Source organism: Piliocolobus tephrosceles, chromosome 1, assembly GCF_002776525.5.
Source record: "Piliocolobus tephrosceles isolate RC106 chromosome 1, ASM277652v3, whole genome shotgun sequence".
NCBI classification, from domain to species: domain Eukaryota; kingdom Metazoa; phylum Chordata; class Mammalia; order Primates; family Cercopithecidae; genus Piliocolobus; species Piliocolobus tephrosceles.
The window spans coordinates 151,493,710-151,505,754 of NC_045434.1; positions in this window are offsets into that span (position 1 = coordinate 151,493,710).

The window sequence follows — 12,045 nt, forward strand, 5'->3', positions numbered from 1 at the left end:
CATATGTTAATTCCCCAAACCAGGGTCCTATCATTCTACTCCTTTCTCACATTTCTCTAGCCAAACTGCTCTTACCATGCACAATCCCACCTGTTATTTTTTTCTCTGCCTGGAATGTTCTTCCCCAAAACAATCACATGGCTCACTCTATTTCTTTCTTCAGGTATTACTAACATATCTTCTTCTTGGGAGAGCCTCCTTGACCACTCTAGCCTGACCATGTCCAGCATCCCCCCATGTATCCATACGCAGCACTTCACAACACACCCAGCACTTCCTACTTTCCTTCTTTGCTTTATGTTACATAAACATGCCATATATTTTAAGTATTTATATTGATTAGTGTCTGTTCCACCTACCCTCACATTAGAATGTGAGATTCATAAAGAGAGGAATTTTGTGCATTTTGTTAACTGCTATATATGAAATGTCTGTACCAGTACTTGTCTATATAGTTTATATTTAATAAATATTGATTTAGCAAATCAACACATTTGAAAATTGAAGATACACCACTTTTCTACCTTCTAAGTAGTAAAATAACAATTTTGTTCTAGGCAGTCCAGTTTAAAAAGTTCAGATAGCACCTACTGAATTTTCATTTAAAAAACATAACATGTTGAACAGAAAGTAATTTTTAACTCTGAAGAAAGCCTTTAACATTTTAAAATACAGATTCTGCACCATCACCCTTCCAGGAAAGGTGCATCAGACATAATGTTATTCATATTTAATTCTTTACCACTTTCTTTCTGAACCCTTGAGATTTCAACCTCCAAGCCAAGCCTCCCTGATTGTTGGCCTATTACTAAGTGCAGAAGCAAGAATTTCCCAGATATTCTTAAACAAAATCCAATTTGACAAGATGACAACAGCTATGTGAATATTACAATCTTTAATTGCTATAATGACACAGAAATTAGGCCTGGAAATCTCTAAAGTTATCAGAGTGTGATTTGTTTGAAATAGGTCAAAAAACATTTTTTAAAAATACTACTGCAATTCAATATGTCCATATGTGTGTGTGTTTCTTAAACCTTTATACCATTGTCTCTTCTACTTTTTCTTAAAATACATTTTTATTTAATTCTACTTGAAGGGGTCCTTACATCAAAAACTTCAAAATGAGAAGTCTTTGGGAGGCGGAGGTGGGAGGATTGCTTGAGCTCGGGAGCTTGAGACCAGCCAGGGCAATATAGAGAAACCTCATCTCTACAAAAATAAAATTAAAAAATAAAATGGGAAGATCTGCTTTGATTTTGCACCCAGCTTCCTGGTGTTCCAGTATACTCCCGCAGAAGGAAGGAAGGAAGGAAGGAAGGAAGGAAGGAAGGAAGGAAGGAAGGAAGGAAGGAAGGAAGGAAGGAAGGAAGGAAGGGGAAAGAAAGAAAGAGAGAAAGAAAGAAAGAAAGAAAGAAAGAAAGAAAGAAAGAAAGAAAGAAAGAAAGAAAGAAAGAAAGAAAGGAAGGAAGGAAGGAAGGAAGGAAGGAAGGAAGGAAGGAAGGAAGGAAGGAAGGAAGGAAGGAAGAAAGAGAGAAGGGAGGGAGGGAGGAAGGAAGGAAGAGAAAGAAAGAGCAAATCTCTGAAGCCTGCATGGTGTTACACAATGAAGAGAAGGTTCACAATCCTGAGACTTTCCCTTGATGAGGAAGAAAGAGAAGTAAGTCTGGCATTCAATGTCCCATCATTTCATCACACTTCCCTAGAGAAAAAGGTGGGAGTTTTGCCATGTCCCAAATAGCTTTGTGGGACTGAGAAAAAGCACACAATCCTCAGACTTCTCTCCCAGGAAAGAAAAAGAAGAATGGAGTATGTACACCCAAAGAAAATGTTTGAGAGGTTCCCAGAATCTCCAGCAAGGCTGATGGGTGAAGACTGGCATAGACTGGAAGAGGCATATGCTTTCTCAGAGGCAGAAACACAAAAGCAGAGCTACAATTCCTTGAAGAATTGGGAAAATGTAAATATAATAGGAATAAAATAATTCCCTAGATTTGATTTTAAAGGAAGAGAAAAGAACAACACTACGCTACTAGTTCTTCACCTTATATCTCTGAATTTAAAAGTGTAAAAACACTGGAGAATCTCAGAGTCTAACTCTTCTTTAGCCCCAAATCCAACAAGAATGACTCTTGAACTACACAAAAGCATTGTAAGTCTTCAAATGGAAGAATGTACGAGCTACCATCCTTACTTACAAAGACACCGTTTCTGAGTGAGAATAAAGTGAAGGAATAACTACAGATGAAAGTCCTATTATAAAAAGTAGAATACTTTGTCTAATGAAGAACATTTACCTGTTTCTGTCTCTTTCTAAAATTAATCACTGCCAGTCATAGAGTCAGTCACACCGTAATACCAAATTTCCGTTTCAGACATTGAGGCGATTTTCCTGCTTTTCTATCTCCTGGTGTCTAGAAGAGACACAATCTTCTTTGTTTTCTTCCCCTTCAATCCCCTGTGAGAGTTGATCCGAGTCACTGTATATACTGAGTTGCATTCATCCAATTATAGGCCTTTATATTCCTCAAAAGAGATGTGAAACAAGAGTTTTGTCCTAATTTTCAGTGCCTACCTAACATGGTAGGAATGTATACCAAAGAAAGCCTTTTTGAGCATGGAAGAGAATAGCATTGATTTTATACATTGAGGTCAAGATCACCTAAGTAAATTTTAAAAGGCAGCAGCTCTCAGACCCAGGGAAGGGGTAAGTGAGGGACCCATGGGGTTTCATATTCTCTCCACTGACCTTTACAATCCTAGCTACAGGACAGCCCATTGACCCTCCTGCCTGCAGACTGGCATCGAAAGCTGTCTGGAGATTGTGCAGAAGCATTGCTGAAACTCACGTGGAGTCCACAGGCTTCTGAGTACTGGGTAGCTGCAGCACAGCGCCATTCTAGGTGCCCATTCCCCAAGGCTCAGTATATGTACTAGGGCTGCTATTGCCCCTGCTGGCTGCTGGGCCAGGGAGTGAGAGGAGATGCTGGGCACTCTCACATGCACCAAGGACAAATACTCCTGCCACTGCTGTGAAACCACACAACCAACACTTGCCTGCCTTCCACAAATCTGCTTGCCTGGCTGTTCTGTAGAAAGGGGCCTGGGTTTCCTGGTGGTAAGGCTGCAGCCACCACCATTGCCAGGACTGAGTATTCTGCTGACAATCTGGGACCTGCTGGCCCTTCCCTATCTCAGCCAGCACTTGAACCCAGGAGGCCTGAGGATGAGTTCACTGGCCTGATTACATCCCCCCACTTCAGGACTCAAGCTGTTCAGGGGCCAAAGGATGATATTGTCAATCTAATCTTGAGTGGAGGAGGAGATCCCACCATCAGAATTAAGAGGAGAGTGTGGCAGGTGTTCACGCCGCGGTGCAGGAGCTGGGCACTTCATCCTTTGTGAGACTGATCCAGGAAGGGTGTGCCATGGGGTGCATCTTCTGTCTCAGGCAGGGAACCTCAGGGCCTGGGGAAGCTTTGCAATCTGAACGGCAGACAGCTTGGGACAGGGCTGGCTGTCGTGGCCTGCTGCCAGTGGCGAAATGCTAGTGGGAGACCTGCTGGATTAGGCTGTGAGAGCTGGATGGGTGCTACTACTCACTAGTGAGCTGTGGAACCCCAGATGTCCCTTTTCTCCCACAAATCCCCCTCTCCTCAGCAGGTGCTTTGGCGTGGTAGAGGTGCCTCCACCACCCTGGAAAATTGTCCCAGTGGCAAGAGAGCTGCCCCCTAACTCCTGTTGGAGCCACCACTTGCGTCTGTCATAGGGAGCCTGGACACGGGCTTGCCCAACACAGTCCCATCTTGCTTTGCTCCTCCCACCTGCCTAGTGGTAGAGCACAGAACAGGGAACATAGTTCCACAGCCCACCCATTGCCTGAGACATCCGAATACATCTTCTGGTTTGAACAAAGGCCAAGCATAAATCCCATTGCCACCGCCATAGCTGCTTCTCTCCTGTAAGTGCCACCTACAACTCCAGAGCTCAACCTGCACAGCCTATTACAATATCTGCTGGCACAATTGCAAGTGCTCAGTCAGCTTTTACCCCCAAGCACCACCTACTGGCCTAGAGGTTGAACTGCACAACCCGATACAGTAATTGCTGACAGAAGTGCATGGCACTGGGGAACCAAGTAAGCCTACAAAGACCTCTGCCCTCTTGTCTCTGCATGAGGCAGTGAGCCTGCTCACATGCCCAGTACACCACTACTACAACAAGATTCTTGGAAAACCACCACACTAAGGTTTTCTATAACCAAGGAATTCAAACAGATCCTTGGCCCCATGAAAGCACCCAAAAGCAAAGCCAAATGACCCTACTCAACATACATTACAGTCACACTCTCAAACGGGGAAAAAAGTCCTATCCAAATGAAAGCAAATTCAAAAGTAAGAAATGAAAGTTTCCACAAATGAGAAGGAACCAGTGTAAGAATTCTGGCAGTATAAAAACACAGGGTATTACAACACCCCCTATAGATTACACTAGCTCTATAGCAATAGTTCCTAATCAAATGAAAATTCTGAAATGCCAAATAGAGAATTCAAAATATGAATTATAAGGATGCTCAATGAGATCCAAAACAAAGTTGAAAACCAACACAAACAAAACAGAAAAACAATTCAGGATATGAATAAAAATTTGCTAAAGAGATAAATATTTTTTAAAAACAGAACTTCTAAAAGTGAAACATTTATTGAAGGAATTACAAGATATAGTTGACATTTCAACAAAAGACTAGACCAAGCAGAATAAAAAACTTCGGAGCTTGAAAACATGTCTCTCAAATTAACCCAGTCAAACAAAAATAAAGGAAAAAAAATTGTAAACAATAAACAAAACCTTCAAGAAATATGAGGTTATGCAAAGCATACAAACCTATGAGTCATAGGTATTCCTGAGGGAAAAGAAGAAAAAAGCTTGAAAAACCTATTTGAGGAAATAATTGAAAACTTCTGTGGTTTTGCTAGAGATTTAGATATCCAGAAACAAGAAGCTCAGAGAACTCCTGGGAGATACATTAGTTCTTTGAAAGGATAAACAAAATCAATAGACTGCTACCTAAATTAACCAAGAAAAAAAGAGAAACTATTTAAATAAGCACAGTCAGAAATGATAAAGGAGACATTATAACTGACACCAAGAAATACAAAAGATCATCGAGACTACTATGAGTATCTCAATGCACACAAACTAGAAAACCTAGAGGAAATAGATAAATTCCTGGAAACATAAAACCTCTCAAGATTGAAACAAAAAGAAGTATTAATAGATATCCTGAAATAACCAATAATGAGTAGTGAGATTGAATTTATAATAAAAAATATACCAGTGAAAAGAAGTCTAAAACAGACAGATTCACAGCTAAATTCTACCAGATGTACAAAGACTAAAAGGTGCCATTCCTACTAAAACTCTTTCAAAAAATCAAGGAGGAGGGAATCCTCCCTAACTCATACTACAAAGCCAGTATCACCCTGATACCAAAGCCAGGCAAGGACACACACACAAAAAGAAAATTATAGGCCAATATGCCTGATAAACATAGATGTAAAAATTCTCAACAAAATACTAGCAAATCTAATCCAACAGCAAATTAGAAAGATAATATGCCATGATCAAATGAGTTTTATTTCAGGGATGCAAGGATAGTTCAATATATGCAAACCAACAAATGTGATTCACCACATAAACAGAATTAAAAACAAAAACCATTTGATCATCTTAATAGATTAAGAAAAGTATTTTATAAAATTTATCATTTCTTTATGATTAAAACTCAACAAACTAGGCATAGAAGGGCCATATCTCAACATAATAAAAGCCATATATGACAAACCCACAGCCAACATAATACCAAATGGGGAAGAGTTGAAAGCATTCTCCATGAAAACCGAAACAAGACAAGGATGTGTGCTTTCTTCACTCTTGTTCAACATTGCACTGAGATTCCTATCTAAAGCAATAAGACAAGAGAAAAAATAAAAGTTATCCAAATCAGAAAAGAAGAGGTCGAATTATCACTGTTTGCTGATGACATGATCTTTTACCTAGAAAACTCTGAAGATTCTAGATTTGAGAAATGACTTCTGTAAAGTTTCAGGATACAAAACCAATGTGTAAAAACCAGTAGCATTTCTATCTACCAATAATAATCAAGCTGAGAACTAAATCAAGAACTCAATCCCATTTACAATGGCTACAAAAAAATAAACTAACTAGAAATATATTTAACCAAGGAGAAAGATCTTTACAAGGAGAACTACAAAACACTGATGAAAGAAATTGTAAATGACACAAACAAATGGAAAAACATTCCATGCTCATGGATTGAAAGAATCAATATTGTTAAAAGGACCATAATGCCCAAAGTAATCTACAGATTCAGTACAATGCCTATGAAATTACCAATGTCATTTTTTTCGGAATTAGAAAAAAAATCCCAAAATTCATATGGAACAAAAAGAGTTCAAATAGCCAAAGAAATCCAAAGCAAAAGGAACAAAGCTTGAGGCATTACATTACCTGACTTCAAATTATACAAGGCTGTAGTAAGCAAAACAGCATGGCACTGGTATTAAAATAGACTCATAGATCAATGGAACAGAATAGAGAAACCAGAAATAAAGCCACATACCTACAAGCAACTGATAGTCAAAAAAGTTGTCAAAAATGTACACTGGGGAAAGAATACCTTTTTTTAATAAATGGAGCTGGGAAAATTGGATTGCCATATGTAGAAGAATAAAACTGAATCCCAGCACTTTGGGAGGCTGAGGCAGGTGGATCATGAGATCAGGAGATAGAGACCATCCTGGCTAACATGGTGAAACCCCGTCTCTACTAAAAATGCAAAAAATTAGCCGGGTATGGTGGCAGGCACCTGTAATCCCAGCTACTCAGGAGGTTGAGGCAAGAGAATGGTGTGAACCCTGGAGGCAGAGCTTGCAGTGAGCCAAGATCACAGCACTGCACTCCAGCCTGGGTGACAGAGCAAGACTCCATCTCAATAAATAAATAAATAAATAAATAAATAATAAATCTGGATCCTTATCTCACATCACATACAGAAACCAATTAAAGATAGATTGCAGGCTTAAATTTACAACCTAAAACTATAAAAATTCTAAAAGAAACTTCTGAATGAAGGTCTACGCAAAGAATGTATGACTAAGACCTCAAAAGCAAATGCAACAAAAACAAAAACAGATGAATTTGACTTAATTAAACTAAAAAGCTTCTGCACAGCAAAAAAAGAGAAAGTAACCAATAGAGGAAATAGACTACTGAAAGAATGGGAGAAAATATTTGCAAATATTTGCAAACTATGCATCCAGCAAAGAGCCTATATCCACAATCTACAAAGAGCTCAAACAACTAAACGAGAGGAAAAGAAAAATGTAACTTTGCTCCCATCTCTATGTGAAAAAAAAAAAGAAAAAAACAAGCCCAGGAAAAAGGACATAAATGAACATTTTTCAGAAGAAGGCATACAAAAGGCCAATAGACATTAAAAAAATCAACATCCCTAATCATCAGAGGAATGCAAATTAGAACCACAGTGAGACACCATTTTACATCAGTCAGCATGGCTATTATTAAAAATTCAAAAAAGAACAGTTGTTGGTGAGGATACAGAAAAAAGGAAAAACTTAAATACTGTTGGCCAAAATGTAAATTAGTACAATCTTTGTGGAAAACAGTATGAAGATTTCTCAAAGAACTGAAAATAGAACTACCATTTTATTCAGCAATATCACTTCTAAAAATCTACTCAAAGGAAAAGAAATCATTTTATTTAAAAAAGACCTATGCACCTGTATGTTTATTGCAGCACTATTCACAATAGCAAAGTCAAGGAATTAACCAAAGTGTCCATCAATAGATGGTTGGATAAAGAAAACACGGTATACATGCACCATGGAATACTACGTAGCCATAAAAAAGAATGAAATCATGTCTTTTGCAGCAACATGGATGGAACTGGAGGCCATTATCTTACATGAAATAACTCAAAAACAGAAAATCAAATACCATATGTTCTCACTTGCAAGTGGGAGCTAAACAATTTATATACATGGAAAAACAGAGTGGCATTATAGACATTGGAAATCAAAATGTGAGAAGTTGGGAGGGGAGTGAGGGGTGAGAAATTACTCATTGGGTACAATGTACATCATTCAGGTGATGATTTCACTAAAAGCCCAGGCTTCACAACTACACAATAAGTCTACATTTTTTAAAAAAGTACTTTTACTCCCTAAATCTTTTTTTTTTTTTTTTTAATTTAGAGAGGTAAACTTTCTTACTCAGAAGACAAGTATCTCTGTAGCCTAGACATTGTGCTGTTCACCTTCATCACCTGGTAATGTACATCCTGAAGAATGTTACTCTGCAATGATAATTTCAATGAGGACATTTTTTTCTTGATGAACATTTTCTTCATCTGTCCATTTATGCAAATCAGTTTCCATCACCTAGTTTTCTTTTTCTTCTGAATTGCTGTAGATTTTCTGATAATTTTCTGTTGGCATTTACCTAGGTTGAAGAGGATCAGAATCATTTTCATATTGAAAATGATCAGAGTCATAAAAAGAGTATTCTCTTTTCTTAAGACAGAGTAACTGCATATACAGAGAAATATACTGGGGATCCCTGTGGGAATCCTGAAATTGCCATACAGTAACCAATTTATTGCCAATGTATGGCCTTACAAAGTATATTTACTCTGTCTCAAAATTTTCATCACCTCAATGTCTTCATTTCTATTTTTTCCTGAGATGTATTGGCTTTTATTTTTACAAAAGGGATTTATTTTTGCCTCATTTACAGTCACATAGTGTTTTCAGTGCCTCAACATTAATTTGTAGCCCTAAAGCAGATATGGTGTTGGGAGGGGTTTGTTGTATAAAGAAGAAAAATTCATTTTAGATATATTTTAGATATATTTCTATATGCATGACTCTGATAACCACAAAATATTATGTAAGTAGGTAACTGGATTTGAGCCAGCATGAGAATATAAAATAAATTTAAACAGATGTCAAAGAAATCCAATCCTATGATAAAATATTTTCATCAAGAATGTAAACCACAAGAAGTTTGTAGACCAAGGAATAAATGTTTCCAGGCAGAAAAGCAATCCCTTGGGCAATTAGAACTCTATTCTCTTTAGAAAATCTAGCTTAGTGTGGCCAAATGATATTTGCCAATGTCCTGAATATTTTCTTCCTCACCCTTGATTGTAATGATTCATTTTCTTTAGTTCCATTTCCCATACACATGGCAAATTTACTTTTGCACATAAAATTCCATAAAAAGATGCCTAAGTTCAAGTTAAAATCAATGACATTTGGCTCATCTTGCCCCAACAAGAAAGATACTTTACTAGTAATTACGCTGAACTGGTCAGATTTTTATACTGTAGGCTTTATGAGTATTTAAAGCTTATTTGAATTCTAATTAATAACGTGATCAAGTTAACGTGTAGCATTCTAATATTTTCTTACATAAAATATTGAAGTGCACTAATTTTAAAGCACTTTTTTCATTCCCATATTTTTAAATCCTTAGGAAATTTTAGGTATTCATGATTCATGTAAAAACAAAAGGCTATGAGAGGATTACCGAAATGATTTTTCTAATTATTGCACCTGGTCTTAAAATAGTAATTGCAACTTAATTAGAAGAGCTACTATTGAGCAAGAGCTCACACACACTGGGAGCTTTTAACACACTTTCTAATGTTAGTCATGATCTAGGAAAGTAAGTATGAATTACAGCCCATTTTACAAGTGGAGAAACTGAGGTATAGAGAAATTAAATAACTTGCCAAAGGTGACACAGTTAAAAAAAAAAATGGCAACGCAGGAATGTTGACCCAATTCTTTGTGTCTACTTCCAAGTACCCCAAAGTGTAACTCTTGCAAAATGTGTCCCAGTTGATAAGTATAATCAATTATTTCTGCACTAGTAAAGCCTCACCTTCAATTTGTGCCCAGGTGAATTCCTAGTTTTTCTAGAATTTCAAAATATGGTCTGATTTCCCAGCAGCATCCCTTTGCCTCCAAATGTCCTGTGGCATAATTGTTAGTTTAAATAAATTTACTGTTTATACTTTTTTAAGATTTTCACAAATATCTCATTTGGAAAGTGAAGACACTTTGTTGTGTTGTAAATCATAACTGGAATTGCTGATGTATAGAAATTCTTGTTTTTAAAATTTAGTCTGTTTTATTTCAGACATCAACATTTGGATTGCATATACTTTTTGACTTATTAATAAAACAGTTTATCCCTCCCTCAGTAATTCTTTCCTCCTCTCAGATAACAATGTATTTTTTTTAGCAAATCAAGATAATTATCATTTTAATTAATGTTGTGCTTTGCTTATAAAATACATTTATAATGGCAGGCCTTGTGGCTCATGACTAGGATCCCAGCACTTTGGGAGGCTAAGGTTGGAGGAACGTTTGAGCCCAGGAGTTCAAGACCAGCCTCGGCAATACAGAGACCCCTGTCTCTACAAAAAAAAAAAAAAAATTGATTGGCCAGGCACAGTAGTACATGCCTATGGTTCCAGCAACTTGGGAGACTGAGGTGGAAGGATCTCTTGAGCCAGGAAAGTCAAGAGATCAAGGCGGCAGTGAGCCATGATCATGCTACTGCACTCCAGCCTGGACAACAGAGCAAGATCCTGTCTTAAAAAAAAAAAAGAATGCATTGGTAAACAGTGTTCGTAAGTAATTGTTGAAAAATAAATGAATTGTATCCATTGTCATATTTTCATTTTTCAGGCTATAATTGATATTATAATATAATGTGCTTTCTTTTGTATCTTTCTAATTTTATTTAGATACTTTTCCTGGAAGAGAAAACCCTTTAGAGTATGGTGGTATTTCTCCTCTAATGAAGTCTTCTATGGGAAAATGTGATTGTTTTTATGGTTTGTTGAGGACCTAAAATGAGCTCTAGAAAATTCATCCTGATCCATGACCTTTGTGAGTTTACAATAGAAAGTAACATAACTCACTTTTTATTCAACATACACATGTCACTGAAATACATAATCAAGAGGTCATTTATCTCAACACGATAACTATCTGAAACAGAGTTAAAAACGAAAAACAAAAAATGTAATAAAAACAGCAACAACAGCAAAGAAATCTTAGAGTATAATCTCTTCAGGGAAGCCAGAATCAATGCTGCAAGCCTTTGGTCCAGGCTCTGGGTTGTTGTTTTCTAATTACAGAGAATCTCAGACATTAGAATTCATTTCATTTAACAGTAAGCACAATTCTAACTAGCTTCCCTTAGTCCTCTCACTGTCCTGTTTGCCTCTTCCTCCCCAGTGTATCTACTTGGGGTCTTTCAATTTTGCCTGCCTGCATATCTTTGCATCTGTAGTGATGCTGATGGAGCCCAGTTTCATTCTGTTTCTCCTGATCATGGTAACTACCTCCCCAGTAGCTCCACTCGTCCATCGCCGCTAACATACCCTTCACTACAGTGGTCCTGCTGTAAAACTATTGGAAGCACCACTGTCCAAATTAAAAATCCTTAATGGATTCCCGATTACCTGCAGAATTCAGAGCTCCTTAGCATGGTATACAAAACCCTTCATTCATTGGCCACCGCTGTTCAGATGCCAAGTGAAGAAGAGCAGCCAAGGGGGCTGGGAGCCACCTGTTAAGACTTGGTCACAGGCAGCGTGGGGATAACTTCTGGCTTTGTGCAGATATCTAATGTGGTGAATGGCCTTCAGAGGGCCATGGACGTCTGGTCTTCTTCTTCTTTTTTTTTTTTTTTATTATACTTTAAGTTCTAGGGTACATGTGCATAGCGTGCAGGTTTGTTACATATGTATACTTGTGCCATGTTGGTGTGCTGCAACCATCAACTCGTCAGCACCCATCAATTCATCATTTATATCAGGTATAACTCCCAATGCAATCCCTCCCCGCTCCCCCCTCCCCATGATAGGCCCCATTGTGTGATGTTCCCCTTCCCGAGTCCAGGTGATCTCATTGTTCAGTTCCC